The 20,834-nt window shown below is 38.3% G+C and overlaps 1 long non-coding RNA gene across 1 annotated transcript in view; it reads left to right on the top strand.

The window, feature by feature from the left end:
• Positions 1-19,893, top strand: part of LOC116714145 (uncharacterized) — a 132,321-nt gene extending 112,428 nt beyond the window's left edge. Inside the window, exon 6 of the long non-coding RNA XR_004338014.1 lies at positions 19,797-19,893. This is a non-coding gene — a long non-coding RNA (uncharacterized LOC116714145). The remainder of the gene's footprint in view (positions 1-19,796) is intronic.
• Positions 19,894-20,834: the final 941 nt, after the last annotated feature.

Below are 20,834 nucleotides of genomic sequence, written 5' to 3'. Positions count from 1 at the left end.
CCTTAATTGCCCTCTTAGGACAAAAGTGAACAGTGTGGGTGGGGTGGGTGGAAGAGTAAAACGTTAACGTGCTGGAGAAAGAATGGTGCCTGGTGTGTTGAGGGGCTGTGACTCCCCGAACAGAGGGGTTAAACTCCACTAATAGACTGCACGCACGGGCACACACATGGACAGAGAGTAGCAGAGGAGCAGTCATACACCCACACATGGGCACGCTCTTCTTCCATTGGCACATGGGCACACAGAGACTCTTGCAGACAACAACACAACTATGATTAGTGCGCAGATTCCAGGACACACACTTCGGCACAATTAACTCTGCAGACACGGCGTATGGTGCAAAATTAGAGATGCAAAAGTGTCTTTTTGCTGTGCTAATGAATGAAATGACCCTGACTTTGAATGAAGGATCCAAGATGCAAAGCAGAAAGAGGGTTTGTTCACTTCACCAGTTAGTGAGCTCCCTGTGAAGCATTTATCACATGAGGTCTCTCACTTTTATGAGCTTGATGCAGAATTGTCTGTCATATTTGAAGGTGAAGCATCGCCTGCTTCCTCTGCACCTCACCAGTGCTGTTAAAACACTAAATTTAACATGAGGCAACTCCTACACTGCGTCTGTCATGCTTCTCCCAACACTTTACTTACTGTCCTCTTTAAATGAGATCAAAATCAACATTATTTCTGATCTTTAAGGAAAATTCTGCCCACATGTTTTTTTTTTTTTTTACTTTTCACTTCAATTTTTAAAAAGTGCTGCAAACTGTTCCAGCTTTTCCACCAGTGACTCCAGATGCATTTTACTTTGATGTACCAGAAATAGCCCGTGATTCCCTCGATTGCATAAAAACTTGATATGAGACTTTCTCAGGAGATGTTATATAATTCAAAAATCACCAGCACAGTCAAAATTAAGAGGATTTACTGTTTTAGGACCATATGTGCTCCTATTAATAGCCAGGAACCCCAATAATTTTGGTTTTCTTTTTTTTCAAGACAGCAGAATCATCCTGAGACTTCAAAACTATATTGGTATCTCTTCCAATAAACTAAATCTAGCACTGTAATTATATTTTTCAGGTGGCCTAAGCATGTATTAATATACACTGCTCTCATCTTTGAAAAAGTTCTTGCCAAATTTTTAAATTCCGCTCTGTGCTCTCTCACAAATAAGCCAAACTCATTTGAGACTGCGCCAATACAGGCTTCCAGCTCGACAGAAACGCATCTGAGATATGCGAGAAACACTTCAAATGCGCCATATTGCAAACTTTCTGAAACACCACGAAGTTGAGTAGCAGAAACGCCCTACATGCGTCTATAAACAGCGCTTTCAGATGGATTCAGATTAAATAGTTCCTCTTAAATAGTTCATTAGAACGAAAAAGTAGGTTACCACAATAATATAATTAAATAATCGCACATTCAAAACTCTGACCGCATTTTTTTTATGTCGTGCTACTTTCGATTTAACCCATTTTTACACAAATAATTTCCAATACTAGTCTTGAAATAAATTAGAATAGATTTTAGAAATGGCAGAAACTATAGTTTGAAAATCATATCTTCATTTTTACACTGAGACGTCAGGCGCTGCAATATTGAAAGTGAATATGTATTAAAAAAATAAAATTAAAGAGTGCGGGCCTTAAGGCCTTGCTGTGGGAAAATATTATCTGGGATGCACCTGAACGCCGCCATTCAGGTAAGTCAATTTAGGTAAACAGAGAAAATATCTAATAAGTCAAATACGTGTATATAACGGCCCACTTTTCAACTCAAACATCTGTTGCTTTTCTCAGTGAGGACATAGAAAGAGAAGAATTGTATTTAGTCTTTTATAGCCGTAGTCTACAAAAGAAATGCATATTTTTCATGCACAGGAAGAAGTTGACATTTCCAACTTTTGAAGTTGTAAAGTGGATCCAAAATTGAGTCACAAAAAAGAAGTTGGGCAAACAGCCAAGCAAACGCACTTTTGGTAAGCTAACCAAGTGAATGAATGAAAAAGCTAAAAAGAAAAGGGAAAAATAAAATAAATAAATACATAATAATAATAATAATAATAATAATAATAATAATAATAATAATAATAATAGGGACAGTCGATAACCTGCTAAATTGCCTGACCTAATTGCACCAAATATTATAATTATAAAGAAATGCGCGCAAATGGTCCTATTTGCACCTCTAAGTACAGTGGCCGCGCACGCTCGTGAGCGCGCGGCGGGTGGGCCATCTGGCAGCTCGAGAGGTGTAAGGTGGTTTTCATATAAACGTCACAAATACAAAATGGATCAATAAATAAAACAACTCCAGATGTTTTTATTATTTCGATGACAATCTGGCGCAGGAGGAGTACAACGCCAACTCTGAGATTCATTCAGAGAGTTTTTGATAGCAGTATATTTTTATTTACTCATTTATTCTCCATGTTGAGTAAACGGAAACTCGGGGCGTTTGAGTGATAGATCACGAAACAAATCCACTACGCAACTTCAAAAGGAATCCCCATTTTTTTAGATCACCTCAGGAGACAGTTGTCAGAATGCAAGACTTCCTTAAATGTTTGTGAGGGACCAGAATGGCTTTAGGGAAGCTGAATCGGTGTCTGTGTGTACACAACCTGTCCAACAAAAGCAAGGGCTAATCCACCTAAATGACACAATGCACAGGGCCCTGTTTACACGGACTATACCCACAGAGGGCCTCCGCCTCGTCCTCAGACTGAGGTGCACATTTTTTTCTCTCTCCCTCTCTCTCTTACTTTCTCTCTTTGGCTCACAGATAGTTACAGACAAACGAACAATCGTTTGTGCAATCTACAGAAAACATAAAACAGCGACGGAGATGCTTCAGATATGATTTATATTACCTGAGTCAAATTTTTTTAATGCTACATTAAATAATTAATGTTCTGCAGACGGTTTCTCGGTTTTACACTAACTGCCAAGCCCACATCAATTTTTGTCAAACCAAAAGATGAAAATCATATTCGAAAAACAAATCAAGACCTTTTAATTTGTCTGTCAGCAATTTCAGAAGTTATTTAACTTCAAAGTAACTACGATCATTCGTGACAATCTTATAACTGTGCATAAATCCTTTTCAAAAAATGGACGAAACTCTCAATAGAGATTGTAAATACATATTATCTCCAAAGAGTAAAAAATAAAATTCTACTCCATCATTAGTGCGCAAGCTGTAAACCAGACTATAACAACTAAAATATAATAATAATAATAATAATAATAATAATAATAATAATAATAATAATAATAATAATAATAATAATAATAATAATAAATTAGTTTCCAATGTAACCATAGAGGGTTGAAAAGTAACAAAATTCAATTTTCCTCGCGTTTATTTTCGTGTACCTTTCCCGCTCCCCAATTACTCTAATTTTTTCGCATGAATTTGCAAATAGGCCAATAAGCTTCCTTTGTGTGTCGTTTTCATTGTGCTTAATTAAATTACACTTTTTTTAAACCGCATAATGTGAAAAACACTGCCTTATTTGTGATTCTGCATTTAACAGGATAATAAGAAGGGGAAAAGTGTTTAAACTAGCAATAAAAATGCAGCCAATCTACAGTTTATACACACATATGAAACATATATATATATATATATATATATATATATACTTATTTAGTTTACGATTATTATGAACTATTTAGAAAATTAAAAGGTCTGGCAGCTGCGAATTTTTTTTTTAATTACTTTTATTACAGTCTTACATTTCCCTCCTTAATCGACTCGGAGCCGTTTTTATATCTTCCCCGTCTGTAGGTGTGCTCCACTGTCTCCGTAATTGCATTTCTCTCCAGGAGGGGGGTAGGTAATTACACTGCGGCGCAGCCAGGTAAATTCCGGCGCCTAAATTGAAATATTCCGCTTTAATCCTCGCCAAATCCCCAATTCCCAGGGCCCGGAGACGTGCGTGTGTTAGAGGGGGTCCTGCGGAGCCCCCACTGCGTGTTCAGGTGAGAGTCGACTTGCAGGATGGGGGAGGGGGATGTGGGCGTGTTGGGTGGGGGGATCGAGGGGGGCTCTCCTTTAGCCGCCATAAGCATAAAACAAGATTACTAGATATTTATCACCGAGGGTTCGCACAGAACTAGAGCCTGACAAGTTCAGGTAAAGACTTGGTGTGTTGCATAATGAGCAGGAAATGAATTGCAGGTTGTTGTGGGGATATTTCCAACTTAAATGATTGTGCCATAAACAAAGCATCCTCATCTTTCAAGGAGTCTGTTTATGTAAATTAATCTGCGGATGAATTATTAAAACCTTGCCTGATTTGTTTGTTTTGGTTGCTATTCCAAGAGGAAGAGGCTCCTAACATTTACCAAACATTAAAACATGTCTTGTTATAAAAACAGGAAACACGATTTGAAGTTGTTTTTTTCTTCTTCTTCACTGTAACAGGAGTAGAAGTTTGCACATTCCACTTGTCATGGTGTTGCCTGAATTTACCTTTCCCATATCTTTAATTTGTAGTCACCAGGAATAAAAAGGCTGAATCTCAGCTCTGGCAGCTCCCATGTCAGTCTTTGCAGGAGTGGGTGACAGAGAACAGCAGGCAGATAGCATGCTAAAATCGCATCACTAGAGACCTCACATCAAAGTAGACCAAATCTCATATTGAGTGAACTTTTAAAGCCAGAAAAGGCTGTGTGACATCAGAGTACCTAAAATGTGACTGTCATGTTTTTTTTTTCTTCCTTCAAACTTTTTGCAGGAAAAAAAACACACAAACTCAAAGACTTGAGAAGTATTCAGAGGAAAGCACTGTTCAAACGTGCACACTAAGATTAGCAGCCTTTGTCTTACAGGAACCTCAAAGGCCAATTAGATTGAGAGACGGCTGTGACGAATTTGTCAAAAAATAAGATGATAGACACAACTTTGGCAGCCAGCGAATATGGCTGGGGATTTCACTCAAGCGGAGTCATTGACAAGACACTGTCAGAAAATGTGTCAGCTTCAGCAGACCTGCCAGTCGACAGAGTTTGGGACTGAGACCGATCAATTCCCCAAATGCCACAAGAAGACATAACAGCACTTTATTTTAAGTGAAAAAGTACTCTGTCCTTGGATGTATTGTCAACTTTTTTTGCTTGCAACATCCCAGGACACGGGCGTATATAAAAACAAACAAGAGCTGTGCCATATCTGTGGTTTTAAAACTTTAAAAGGAAACTCTGACCTTTCTGTTTGGACACAGCCTGTTCTGGCACATGATTTTGTTGTCCAATGTACACCAGTTCCACACCTCCAATACATGTACTCATTTCGGACTCACTATTTCTGAAGTGAAATTCAATACTCAAAGCATTTTCCTCTTCAAAGTAGTCTCCTGTTGTGCTTTGTGGCCACAATAGTGTCAATCTTATACTTTCAAAGCCTCGTCTCCATGTCAGTGTTGAGTAGCTGTCTATACGTGCCTCCGAATGGAGTTAAGGCTTTGATGGCTGGTCGGAAAAATAGTCTGAAACATTATTAAAAAAAAACTTTGGGCGAAAAGAAGAAAACATTTTTATTGATTTGGCTGCATGTGAAATTTGAGCTGTGATTTGAGAAAATTGCTTTCATGCTCACAAACTGAACAGTTATGGTACTGAGAAAGGGTTAGGTTTAAAAGAATTGCATCAGCATTTAGAAAGAAACTCTCAAACAGCAAATAAATCTGGAAATCAAAACATCAGAATTTCTTGCAGGAAAAATACAAAAGGAATTCACGGTTTAAATATTGGTAATTTGACTTTGATTATAATCAAGCGGTCCTGAAATAGACAGGCCAACTTAAAAATTTTCAGTTTTGGTTAATGGATCAAATAGGTTAATGATAAAATTAGGCTTACACCAGACCTTTATCCAAAATGTCTGACTTCCTGTTTGCTGCATTACTGGAATAACAGTTCTCAAGGAGATATATCTATGATACAAATACGATAACTGGATGCTGAAGTAAGCTAATCCTAAATATTTTATATCATGTTACTTTAGGTTTAACCTATTTTAAACAACTAAAGTCCAACAACAGCCTAAAAAAATTCTAAAATATATATTTTAAAAATGACAGAAATGCATAAAAGTAGATTTGATTACATATTTTACCCTTTTCATTTGTGATAAGTCCATTCTCCTCAATGTACAAGCTAATGGATAATTCTCATCAAAGGCCTTCGGATGTAAAAATCTCTGACCTTCACCTTATGACCACTATGTATGTAGTTTTATTACATCAAAATAATAAAAGAATAAAGAAGTCTGCTTTGTGATATAATCGGTCAATAAAAATATGGTACTTTAAGTTAGATGATAAAACAAACAAACAAAAAAAGTCTCCACAATAGAAATGATGCATTGAAATTTTAATAGTGGCATCAACTATTTGTAGAACATTTATTACTAAGCTTATTATTAAGTTAGTCATAGCAATTCATGGAAACTTTGATCCAAAATGGCTGACTTCTTGTTTGTTGCAGTACATGATCACAAGAGTTTTCATACATCAAGTTACCCAATTTCTTACCTTTGAATTAAAGTTGGATTTTAATGTATAGGGTTTTGTTTCATGTTACCTGGAATTTAATCTATTCCTCAATGTGTACATTTCAGAAGCAGGCTATATAGTTAATGAAAATAAATTTTAAATAAAAATAGCACAAACAAGAAAGGAGTTTTAGTGAAATATTTTCACTTCTACCCTCTGATATGTGCATTTGCCTGTATGCTAGAGGTGACTGGGTAATAAAAAAAGGACAGAACTTGCAGATAGAGGGTCTGACAGGAATATCTCTAAAATGCGTTGTAAAGCTCAAGTACTTGCTCATAGCAGAAAAAAATAATTTTAAAAAGTATGCATGTGCACTAATTGTAAGAAAGTGATCATGATGAATTGTGTTAAATTTAACTCAAAATGGCTGACATTTTACTTGTGGCAGGAAATAGCTGCAAGAGAGTTATTTTTAAGGACAATTTATTATTACTAGAACATTTCTGTGACGTGGTTGAATCATTTTTAAATGCATTTTGGTCGAATGATTAAATATAAATTCAATCCTGAAAATGAAATAACTTTATAAAATCTTAAAAAGTTTTATCAGTACATGCATCAATTTGAGTCACAATAATTTTAAACCAGCATGACTTATTAATGTTTGTTTGGAGGATACAGCTTCAAGAGAATTATGTATGCACATAAAAATGTACATCTGTGTCCCAAATGTCCTACCACTACGTTTAAGCAAGCTGACAAGTAAGTTTTTATTTTTTTTATTACAAGGGGGCGCTGTGGAGCTGTTTGTTTATATATATATTTCAATGACCATTAAATAAATATGCACTTTGGTAGAGATGCCTGCAAAATTTTAGGGTAAAGGGGAGTGTTTAAGACCTAAAATGGCAATGATTTGGTAAATTATAATTATTATCGTTATTATGACAAACATTTCAACCACTGAATACATGAAGATGTTGGACATGAAAAATCTAATATTTGTCTAGAACACTCATTTGAAAACCTGCATTCAAAGCCAAGTGATGGAAAATAATCAAGTGACAATGATCAGAAGAAAGGAGAGGCAATCTCAATAAACTTTGTCATTCATCCATTCAAAGTTCAATCATATCAGAGGTGTTTTGCATAACTATGAGGCACTGCTTCTAATCCTCAAAGGGTTTTCGGCCCTCTTGGCTTTGCACTGTAGTCATTCAAGGTCGCAACCCGGTAGGAAATATGGGCTGCCATAGCAACACAAAGATGGCCTCTGAAGGCTTAGCATAATTCTCCTCTAATAGAAAAATAACAGCGCCAAATCCCGTCCTTAGTGAACTCGCTCATTTGACAGAGGCAGGCTCCCACCTGTGAAGCACATAGTCACCACAGCAATGCGCTAAGGCTGCGATAAGATGACAAAAAGCGCCCATCTCTTGATGGGGATGGGCGGCCGTAAGCTCAAGCCAAATTCTTTCTCTCCTCTGAAGTAAGTCTCTGGCCAGCTTTGGGTTTTTTTGAGTCTGGACAATGCGAGCTGCCAAATGAATCACGCTCTCTATGTAGTACCTAACTTTGAAGTGCTTAAGCCATACCCTGAGAAAGAAAAAAAATCTGGCAGATGATGGTGGCTTATATAAGGATCAAAAACACTGAACTGATTTCACCTTCTCTCATGAAATATTTTAAACTCGACGAGAATTATCGACTGGCTGGAATGGTAGCTCCTACTGTAAATCGCGTAAAATCCAACTGCTTTCGGTCCTCTCAAAATATTCAACTGGGAATAAAATGCTATTAGAGTTTCTCACTAACAAGTATTCATTTTGATTTTGAGTCTCCCCCCACCCACTTTGCTGCCAGGTACACAGAGATGGATTCCTGTCAGTGTGAGAGTTGCATCAGGATGATGAGCGCTGGGGGAGAGAATAAATTACCAGCACACTTTAAGAGTGGGAGGCGTGTAAGTTATCAGTCGCTACAACAGTGCATGGCTCTGCTTATGGAATGGATAATGAGGAGCAATATCCAGCAATGTTGCAACCATGGTGATCGAGGTAAAAATCAAAGGCCCCATGAAATCATTACTGCCAAATCTGACTGTGTAAATCGCACAATTGCCCAACGACTATTTTGTCGTATGATGTGTTTCGCACGGTATGATGTGCCGTCTGTCACATGCAAAGACATTCATAAAAATGGAGTGAGATGTAGTTTAGAAATTAGGTGCCTGCTCCGCAGTGCACCTGAGTCAGCCACGTTTTGCTCGATGGGATCTGTTTTGGCAAACTGTGTTCAACTGTTAGAACCTCATTGCCTGGCTCATGTGTAGCATCTGTCTGTCAGTATCCTGGTGTAGATGCCAGCCGCTTGACTGCTTTTACTCTGTGTTTCAGCCCGCTGCTATGAATCCTGTTTCTTACTTCGGAACTGTGTCCAAGTGTCATCGCGACAGGAATGTTTTTCTGTTTCATGTTGTTCGAGATGACAGAGAGGAACCGAGCGAGAGATAATCGTTACATCAAAATGTTCTTACATCTCAGCAGAATGCCACTTGGTTTCAGCTGATTGTTACTTTTGTGCTTTATCAATATAATTCAAACAGATTCGTAAGTCTTCGTTGATTCCAATCATGAAATCTTAACATTTTAATTACTCTCTATCTAGATATCTGGTTCTATGATTGTGATAACATGAGTGTGATGTATTAGTCCTCTTAAGAGGCTTTTTTGTCATGCAAATGGAGGTTCACCAGCTTTCTTTTCTTATCAAGTGATCTTTTTGCTGTTGGGCAGATATGCAAAATCATTTTAATATTCCATTTCTATTATATTAAGTCATAGCCATTTTATTACAGTGCTGATAAAACAATACCTTCTCTTTGCCCTTTACTCCTTGATAGTCTGCTCTGGCTCTTAAAATAAATTTTCTAAATTGCAGCAGGTTGTCTAAATCATGGCGTGCTTCATAGCGACTTCCCATTAAATACGCAGTGACATTTTTAATGGCCATTTGAGGGGTTAAATCTACCCTGTCAGTGGTTGGATGAATGGAATAATTAAATCAAGCCTGGATGGACTGTCCAGTGAAAAGCCAGGCTCTCGCCAGTGAAGGAAACGAGGCCGGACTATAAGCCTCCTGTTTCACACTTTTTACACAGAGCACCTTTCCACTTCAAAGCTTGCTCAGCACTATGTCTCAAAGATACACATCTCCAGGAAAGAATGGCCTCTGCTGAGATACAGGCACCTCTGGCCTCATTTAACGCCGACTGTTCCCCTCCCCCTCTCCAGGCCTGAATCCGAGGATAGAGAGGCTATCTGACGAGATCACTCAGAGATGTGCGGGAACTTAAAGGCAAGGAGTTACTGAGCATCCTACCAGGAGTCTCAAAAGGGTTCTATTAAAGCATGTTCAATATGCCGGTCAGGGCTTTTCAAAGTGTTGCACACCCTCTAGCCCCGGCAAACTCAAAGGGCATCAGAGCACATTCTGTAAGAGGAATCTGGCCCCATTAATTTAATGAGTCCAGGGTATTAGTATGCCATAGCAAGCTGAGAAAGCTCTCTTTTTTATCTTTGGTGCCGTTTTAAGGAAAGGTCTACCAACTTGGGAGTGCCAAAAAAGAACTAGGAGCAGGGTGCACTCATCGACTCTAATATCAGTTTTAGCTGTCACTCCTCAGGGCGCAATTTCCAGCCGTTAAATTGTCTTTGAGCAAACTGGAGAAGCAGATTAGGAGTAGAGGGTGGCACTCTTATCGGTACCTGGTGGACCATGACGCCTGTCATTATCCCATCTACTAAAAGACAGATACAGGACAAATAGAAACCTTAGTCCAAAATGACTTGGTACATGTTGACCCTCCAACCCACAAGCTGCTATCGCTAAAAGCTACAATAATAAACCCGTATTCAAACTTTAGCCACAGTTAAATCTCACTTGTATACTAGTGAGATTTAACTGTTTACAAGATTGTGCTGCAATACCACAATATTGAAAATAAATACACTTGTATTGCATTATTCAAATAACTTGGAGTTCTTCACATAAATTTTGACATATTTCATTGGGATGACTAACACAAAGTAACGTGTAACCGTGAAGTGAAACTAAAAGGATTCATAGTTTTCTTTTGCCCATGCTTCTTTGACAAATAGCTCAAATGCAAACTTTCAAGTCTTCCACAGATTTAGGTCTGTACTTTGATTGGACCATTCTAAAACTTGAAAATAGTTTGATCCAAACATTCCCCTCTGGCTTTAATGCGTCTTTGCAGCCACTATCAACTCTGAACATCTTCCACACCCCTGTTAAAGAAATGATTATACACAGCATGATGCTGCAACCACTATGTTTCAAGATGTTTTCATAGTAAGATCAAATATTGCTATAATTGGCTGCAATGGATTTAATTTAGGGGAAACAGAGTACTGGAGGGTAAATACAAATAAATACCACTTCTTGTCAATATGTAAAATACAAGGGGTTTGAATACTTTTACAAGGCATCATAAAAACAGCTGCCAAGGTACTCTAGATGACACACAAACACACATACACTCACAAAGTGAAAAGCAATAGCAGCTCAGCAATCGCAGCTGGTAATAATGGGCATGTATTAGCACTTGGAGACATATTTGCATAACGTATTTGGAAACACGCTGTGGACTTTATGGTGCTGTTAGCTTCTTTTTTTTTCATTCAGATCTTGTCTTCAGTCATTTCGCAGCTAATTAGCTTGGTAAACAGTGATTCTTCTTTCTAAAGTTGTAACACCTTACTTTAAAAAGAACAAACATTGCAAGCTGACAATAAACTGACTGTCACCAATAAGATATTACATGGACAGTGGAGTTTGCCTTGGCCTGCCAACAAGGAAGTAGCAACTGCTGGAGCTGATTAAAGCCATATTAGCATTGTAACATAGCTGAGGACATCGCTACATCAAACGCTCCTCTTCATGCAAGTCTGGAGTCTCATCCCTGTGATGCTGAGGCCTCTTGTGACCTCTGATGGGACCCTGCTGGGCCCTGAGAGCTGTGGGGTGAAGAAGAGTGGGTCAGGATCACTGTGGGGTGCACCTGAACCAGACTTACCTGTGTCTGGGTATGTGCATACCACAACGTGGCCATGTGGCTGCAAGGAGCGAGTGCATGGACTCTGACCTGAACAACAAAGAAGGGAGAGAGCCTGGGTGAGAGGTCAGGGGAGAGCAAAGAGACGTGGAGAAAGCACACATACGACACATCGAGTGAACATGATCAGAGGGACACATGTGGCACAGCGGAGGCAGAACCAGATGCCCTCAGATGTCCTGAAGAAATCTAAGCTCAATGTAAACATGTCAGTTCAAAACTGATTGTGCTTGTCTTAGGCACAATCTAACAGCACCATTTATCTCGTTGTTTCCGGAGAAAAGGTATTCACTTTTGCCAAATTGCAAATAGAAAAAAAATATTTTGAACTCCGAAATAACTCCTAGCTCAATTGTAATGAGCACTCTCGCTGAACAAACGCACCTGAAGCCCATTGAGAAAAGGTTGTTCCAGCCAACATTTATAGACATGTGATAAAAGAAAAAAGATGAAAGAACAGATAGTTGACTCTCTCCAGTCCGTCTGTTTTCTCCTTCGAGCCTGTAAGTAAGTTATTCGCCCAGTGTGTAGCTAACGAGAGAGACATATCAAAAAAGATAATTTTCTATGAAACTTTTTCTCTGCTGCAATTTCACAGATATACCTGCAGTATGGTCGTTTTTAATTGTGCTATAAATGTTGTTGAACCACTTCTACTTAAGCGTTACAACTACCACCACATTTTTGTGCATGCAATGCGCTGCATTTCTACGAAACATAGCATAACATGCATGACAGGTCGCTGAGCAAATCACATGGGTGTCGGTCACATTAATGATTCAATAGTGAATCCAAAAGTAGTGTGGCAGAAGGGCGTAGGCGTTGCCTGTTTACACGGTTCAGGTCCCGTTGGGTGAGAGGCTCTGAAGGCTTTGTTTCGTGTCTCTCAGGGTTGGTCTTACTGTGACAGGAGAAAGATATTAACAGTGTTGGGGACGCTTGAAGTGGGCCTCCGTCTCCAACTGCATCTCGAAGAGCTGACTCTACACCCTGCTGGGATACATGTGGTCAGACCTACCTACAGGTATGTCCCTATTAGGCCAGACAGACATCGATTTGCCACCATTCTTTGGAAGGTGAATGCAGCACATGCGATTCTTGCGTGGTTCAAAATTGCACCATTAGACTGCAGACCTTTTTCAACTTTTTTTTGGTAACGCTTCTCATTGACACAGAAAAATTCAACCCAGTTTATGTTGGATATTTGGTGTACCTGCCAGGTCACGGGCTTCAACAAAAACATGTGAAAACCCTTGACTTGGATTTTGGCAGCCTAAAATTATTCTGCTGTCCAGGTTCTCATGTAGCGCAAAACACAGAAGAGGCAACTCACCGCTTTTACAACTTCATACCTTCACGTGCGAGGCAACTGGCTGTGAGCGTCCGAGTGCTGAGTTCTTTCAGCAGTTGTCGCGTGGTCTCAATCTCTTTACACTTTTCCCTGCCAGGTTCTGCTCTACCAGGCCTCCCCAAACTGTGCAATCAGCAGATGTCTTTATAGAGCAGCCCACCGCTACATGCACTGCCCGCATTCTTTGCCAAATTCAATTGGCAAAATATAATATTTTTCTTTTCTGTTATTATTCTTCTTCCAAGTCCAGCAGCCATGTTGATGTGGCACTTAATATGGCTTGTGGTTGCAAAAAACCACCTCTCTCAGCAGTTTCAATTTAAAGCCAGAGTGATATATCTTTAGTTTTCTCAAGTTAGTCGTTTCTTCTGTTTTGCAGGCTTGCCTATTTGATCAATGTGACAAAAAGTAACACATCACATGCTTTAACCTCCTATGAGGAGGTTGCAAGGTTAGAATATTTTTTATATTATTGCAACAAAAAACTGTTTTTAAAATAAAATAAAATGTCCAAATATTTTTTATGACTGATATTAAACCCTTTCTAGAAATAATATTAAATCTCAGTCATGTATTAAAAGTAAAAGTATATTTTTGAACATTGTGTTTTCTAGTTTCAAGATTTTTTGTTATGCATCTCCAAAGGCTAAAATATAATCTTGAAAAGGAATTTGTTTAAAAAAATGTTGATTGCTAATGAACCACACAGACATTAAGGTCACTCACATAAATTTCCAAAACCCTGTGTGTGTATATACTATATACTTACATATACATATGTATGTATGTATGTACTTTTTTTGCCCTTTTCAATTTGTACGCTTTGGCCTTAAATATCAGTGACAGCTGTAGCAAATTCTTCTTAAATGTTTTTTTTAATTTGACACATTTGTTGATAAAAAAAGATACATCATTGAAGATCGCACTTTCAAGTGCCTTTACCACATAAATTCAAACTTTGTGAATTTTAATTATCAATATTGGTCATAATCATCTAATAATAAATGTTTATTCGGGAACTTCAGATCTTTCATCAGAGAGAATTTTACCATTCTGTCACTTTGCTAGTTCCACTTAAGGAAACAAAATCTGTAATTGTCCCACTGCCAATATGGTAGTCAAAAATGTCAAAAGTAACTTTTCTGTGGAACGCGGCCATCCATCCATCATGGACATGTGGCAGCATGCATTTTCAGAAACCACAAGCACCACCTGGGCACCATCAGGGCACCGCCATGCCGTCGCTTCTTGTCTGTCACTTGGAATTTCAATATTGCTGCAGAGGGTGGCGGACTTGTTAAGGGTGGGTTACCCGTGAATTGAGCTGTCAAAATTAGCAATCTTTCTGGTTCGTTTAAAAGGCGAAATGGGTCACGCGCTGAGGCAACAGCTAAGACCCAAGAGGGACGGCATAATATCTATCAGCGGGAAATTATTCATTACAGTATGTTATCAAATTAACAAAATATTTTTCTTTATTACCATTTGAAACTAATTATTTTACATAATTGTGTCAGAATAAGTGTTGATGCTTCTGTCAATTATCCCTAACCTGACCTTTGGAAGTGATTGCGATAATGACAATTCCATAAATTCACTTTTTTTATGATTAATTGCTGATTTCGCCCGTATAATGACAGAGATAGGGAATTGTGTGCGTGTCCGTCTGCGTGGGAGTGTGTGTCTCATAAATGGTGATGTTAGATTTGTGCACTTGGCAAGCATTTTTTTTCTTTCGCTCCATTTGGTGACAGATTGGGTTTAAATAACATTATATCTTCACAGTTGTGACTCACAAGCCAAGGCGTTACAAAGTCAGGGTGAGGTTTAGCACTTCAGATGAGGACGAAGGAGGACCAGGTCGCCTCACTTTGTCTTTTAGTTTATCACTTTCTGCAGAACCTAATCTGAGACTCAAGGGACCGTTTCCTGCCTCAATCAGTTTGCTATTTCAGAACAAAACCCATTCTCTTCACATGCTGTCACTTAAAAGCCAAAGTTTGTAGCGATTAGTTGAACAGATGGATGCACTGAAATGGTTTGAAACTTCTTTGAGCTGCCTGCTTAAGAGATAATGCCGCACTTTTGTTCTTTTCAAGCAGAAACAGAATTAACTAAAGTGGGCATTTTTCACATAAAATTATAATTTGCAAAAATATAGACATAAACTGAACAGCATAGGTGCCTAGTCATTTTCAGATTGCCTACTTAGAAAAAGACCCACCTTCGCATTGATTATAGCATGTCGCATTGCAGGGTGCTACTCATTGCTCAATGCTTCATAGCTACCATGCTAACATCGGCGCTCTACTTTTTTCAACAAGCCTTCGAATCTGGGAGCCGAGACCATGGCAGGGTGCATTTCCTTTCCGAGCCCCAGGTAACCGGGCATGGAGGGGGATCTTGTTTGATATTGACGCTCCGGGCTCGAAAAATTCAAGACTTAATCTCACATCGACTTTCTGAACCAGCCTGCTCCACCGTCGGCCACGGCCCCATCGTCAGCCATGTTTGTTTTTGCTGCTGCTGTACTATCAAAGGCTAACTGCTTTACAGCACCTCCTGGTGCTGCCTGGGAGGAAACTTCTCTGTTTGCTGTAAAGAATCTGGGCTACATATTTTGACGGTAATAGCATCTTATTTACAATGTGTGAATTTTTTATTATCATGTTCTTTCATTATTTAACCAAATACTTTGAAACGGTGTTGATTTTGTTGCGTATCTGCCACATTTACGAACATTTAAAACACTAAATAGGGATTTTGGTTCATGGACTCTTAACGTTATAATCTAGTCGAGACTTTACACACTCCGCAGGTAACTCTGCTCACTTTTGCTAAGCCAAAAATCGAGTTGTGTAGCATAAGAAGGATCAGCGGTTTCTCTCAAGCACAAACTGTCAAGTCCAAGAAAGTTTCAGCAGAGTGTGGCCTTCTGCTGCAAATGTAGCTCAAGCTCAGTCAGCATTGATGCAGTTGTCCTGTTCTGAGCTGTCCGTCCCTAAAATCCGAGTCTCAGTATGAAGGGGGGCACAAAGGAGGGATAAGGGCTGTCACTTCTGCTACTACAGAGTGCATGTCAGGAGTGCATGGAAACTAATACAGACGCATTGGGGCTGACAATCAATGAGATGTCACAGAAAACAAGCTGCAGGATGTTGGCAGTCAACTTCCTGGTTACATAATGCAGGTCAAGTCTTAATTATGAGAACATCAAGTGTAAGTGAGTAAATTTAAAACAAGAAATAATACTACTTGGTAATATAATTGTATTTGATATTCTAACGGCTTAAAACTAGATGGATTTATCATTCAAGAAGAAAAAGGAAGTTTCAGACACTCTCAGCATCTTACAAAGTTACAAAATCTTGACTTCAGACTTCTATCAAAGGCTTTCCAGTCGACAAATTCCCTCGCAGCAACATGCAAATATGTCCTACATCATGTGTTTGTTTCTTGTGCCTATGGTAGCAACCTAGAGGTATGCAAAGCACTGTTAAGGTCAGAAAACTGAGATGTGTCATATGTTAAAAGCAAATTTTACAGGAAGTAAATGATCAGATTTACTATAATGCAAGAAGTCCTCTAAATATACCTAAATGTGGGGAAAAAAACTATCCTCTTTGAGCCACAAAACACATCGACCACATTCTTTAAATCTCCACCCAAAATAATATTAATAAATATATCAGAATGACTGAAATGTAACTATGTCAAAGAAAAAGCTTTAAGTCCAAAAAGCAGGATTATCACTCATGTGCCTATAAGGGTGCTTTTATTTGACGGTGTGAAATTGGAGCTCCTTTGAAGAACATCCACAGAACCCCTTTCTCTATTTATTTCTCATCAGCAGTGTGACTCTGACATGTGTCTTTTGTACACCAGAATTATGGCTGGGCTAAATTAAGGTACATTCAAAGAGATATGTTACCAGAACTTTTAGGTGAATAACTTTAACTCAACAGAAGGAAAATAAGGTCTGTTATATAAGAGGGTTCCTCACTTTTTTTAATGCATGTCCTTAAAGAGACACTGTGCTGAGATCATAGTCCTTTCCATCACTTTCATCTTCATCATCATCATAGGTATATGTAGGATTGTCATTTCAGAAAATCAATAGAATATATTTTTCAAAGAAAACAAAATTAAGTAGCATACGTAAAAATAAAAGTTTGCGATTGGGAAAAATGTGACAAATTAAAAACCTGAAACCATTAAACGGCTTACCGTATCAGGTGCAGTGGATATAATAATTGCGTTTTTTCTCTTGTATTGTTTTTTGGTTGAGTTTTTAGAAAATCTAAATTTCGAATATAAATAACGATTACATTAGAAGAAAACAAATTGTTCTGGTTGATTTTAAAATGCCGATAAAACTAAAACATCTCTTATTTTAAAAAAATAATAATACAGCGTCGCTGTGTTTATTATTATTACTGTGAAATTAAAGTAATGCAAAAATAATTAATTTGTCGTTATTGCTGTAATTTAACCGCATTTTTGCCAATTTGAAAATAAATAATAAAATGTAATTTCTTTTGAAAATGGCAACGAATAAATGTAAAGCAACAATTGGAAAAAATACATATTTTATGTTCTTTTTTATAAAACATGTAAGAAGCTATATTTTTGTAATACATAAAAATGAAGCATGTCTAAATTTTATCGTAAAAATTATTCTTTTAAAAAAAATATCCTTGAGCGAGTGAATATAATTTATTAAAAGATCAGCAAAAGGACATTATGTATCTGATCTAAAATTCAACAAAGCACAAAGCACAGCGACTTGTTTTAGAATTATTAAAGTTTCTAGCTTATGTCAGACAAACAGAATAAGCTAAAACAATGAAAAAGTAATTACTTTCTTCGTACTTTTTTGTTAGTTTAGCTGTTTGTTGCAAAAGCCATCTGGTAATGCATCTCTTTGTATTTCTTTTCCATTGTTTTTAACATTTGCAGAACTTCGTGTGCGGCTTCAAAAGACACGGAAATCCATCAGAGCGTTCTTTCAAGGTTGTATCTAATTGGCGAGATTCCCTTATTTCAAGTCCTTTTTTTTATTTCTTCAAGGGACATTGTTTGGAATAAAAAGCTCTCATCCTAATCAAATAATATGCAATGATAAATAAGAATCCCAGTTTTTGATCAAAGCCTCTGACTCAAATCAAATGTTTTTCTAAGACACTCCAAGTCTCCAAGTGTGAAACTTCTCTGAGTTTCGGAAATAAAAGGCCGCCATCTGTTTTTTGTATGTTTGTCTGTAGAGAGGACATTGAACTGTCAGCAGTGTCCCTCCTACTCATCAGGACTGTTAGATATCCTGACAACACAAATGTTTTATTCCTTAACAATCTTTTGAATTGTATTTACATCAGTAGGTCAACTGTGGTCAAAGTCTTAACAATAAATATTTTCTTTTTGATGAAAATAGAGTTCAGATCAGTTGTTTTATTTAAGCAAATTTAGTATTTAATTAAAATGTTTAATGAAAAATTGGATTTGAACATTTACGTAAAAAAGGCGGGTATTTTAAAAGTAAAATTATTCTGTTTTATTCAAAAAAGATAAAATAACATTGTATTTTGATGCATTATTATTCCATCTTTTTCTTTTTTTCGTTTTTACATTCTCAACTACATTATTACTGTAAAACATCCAGAATGTATTCACTTCGACGCAACTTAAAAAACCTGATCAGCGGGGAAACTTTGCTGGGGGAAGAACAAGAAAACTTACCAATCTTACCCTTTGAATCTCAAAGAAAACTATCTCTTACATGATTTTCCAAAGTTAGTCCATTGCACTGAAAGAAACGAAGGATAAAAAAGAAATTCCAAAGGCTTCCTCGTGTCGAACTTCGAAGGCTTTTAACTGAAAAGACTCAAACAGACTTACGTATGAGGCTGTCACATTTGCTCGTCTCAAAACTTCGAATCTGAGCGGAAAATATTTATGTAGTCACTCTTTTCCGAAAACTAAAGTCATTTGAAGAGTGTGCCGTTATTTTATTTACTCTATTGTTCACTACATTGTGCAAATTTGTAAACTACGTCATGCTGGGAAAGCTAAATTACGTGAGCGCTGAGTTCTGGCGTAGCCTTGACTTGCAAGGATCTGTGGGTCAGTCACGTTACCGCACACGTGAAATACTGTAGACGACAGTAACAGTTAGCTGCCAACACAAAATGGGCAAAATTTGACACCTCGGCATGCTTCTTGCTCGAAAGTCATAAAGAGTTAACCTCTCATTTGATGTTTTTGTGCAGTAGCATGAGCATCAGCTCCATCTTCCTTCCCCTGTGTTAGCTTAGCAACAGCAGCCATTTTGTCTGCGTTTACATTGGCTGAGAAGTCTTTCTCAGGTCGTGACGCATTTCTTTAAGATTCTTGTCAGGAGATGGTAGGAGCAATTTCATCTGAAAATTTGCAGGGGCAAAAGCTCTTAATTTGGACCTTTAACCAAGATGTCAGGTGCAAAAACGTGGATCATTTCAGGCATGCGCTGCGCATGTCCTGAGCATTGATGCTTTCATTTTCCTTCACAGAAGGTGCCAAATGGTGCTTAGCATTAACCACATAGCTGTCACACAAAGGCACACACATACAATACATTCATGTGCATTCACATCCTGCATGCGCACACACGTGTGCACTGATATATATAAATGAGATGAAGTTATCCCTTTCTTAGAGGCTGCTTCAACCACCCGCTGTGCTCTCCATCACACTACGTAGACAGCCGACCACAGGATGTACAAACCCAGGAGTCTAGAGGTCACCTTGGCTCGTTTGCTTTACAGGGATGGATCCGCGGAGGTAGAGTGGACCACCACCATCCACAATCATACCGCTACCAACATGTCAACACTCCAGTTTAACCAGAACTTTAGTCAAGCTAAAGCTTGGGTAAGTAGTGCTAGTTGTGCCTTTTTTGAAAAAAAAAAAAAGTCAGATATCTGCTTTGCAGTTACGTTTGTAAAAACTCTGAAAATCCTTAATTTACTTTCATGTTATTAGATTTTCATGCTTCTTCTCAATTTTTTAGAATTATTGACTGGAAATTATTTCAATTATCTGTTTCACAGAAAAAAATTGTATTGTAATTGCTTTAAAAAAAACCCAACATATTTATAACACATTGGCAATGTAAGCAAGCAAGTATCGATAAACACACTGTTACTACAAGAAGATGCTCTGTTGGTTTTTTTAGATTTCTGAGTCTGTTGTTAAGTTGCAGGCCAAATCACCAACCCTTGGCCAGATATTGCTGAGCTCAGGCCTAACGCTGCTACTGTAATCTATTGCAGATACCTCTGGCACAAACAAAGAGATACACACAGAGAAACTCACCTCTCCTCTGCAGAAAGACTCCATCATAAAAACACTGGAGTCTCGGCTGATTCTTGTAAGGTCCCAGATGTCCTTGTTACTGAGGCAGAGAAGGGGAAAAGACCATGGGGACTGAGGCCCGGAGACAGGGCTTTCTGTATTTCAAGAGAGCCGGCCTGACTACCCCTGTAAATATAGGAGAGCAAATCCTTTTCAGGTTGAGAGTATGACTCAGGACTGCCACATAAATCAGTGCAGGCCCAGCCCGGCAAAGGCTGGGAACGCCATGGGAGTGGTAGGCGGCTCTACGGTGAGGTTTTTGGGGAAGGATTATGGATTGAGACGTACAGCTGGGAGGCTAAAGTTACACTTTTCATTACCACTTCGAGGGGGTCTTGGCTGCCTGGAAGCCAGTCAAATTTGTGAAGACTGCTTTCTCCCCCTGGAACGGTTGTAATTCTGCAGGCACATTCTTAACCTGAGGATAATTGTTTTTGATATGGCAAGAA

The sequence above is a fragment of the Xiphophorus hellerii genome, chromosome 23 (assembly GCF_003331165.1).
Source record: "Xiphophorus hellerii strain 12219 chromosome 23, Xiphophorus_hellerii-4.1, whole genome shotgun sequence".
Classification (NCBI taxonomy): Eukaryota; Metazoa; Chordata; class Actinopteri; order Cyprinodontiformes; family Poeciliidae; genus Xiphophorus; species Xiphophorus hellerii.
The sequence above is the reverse complement of the archived record's forward strand: the minus strand, read 5'-3'. Positions and strand labels throughout refer to the sequence as shown.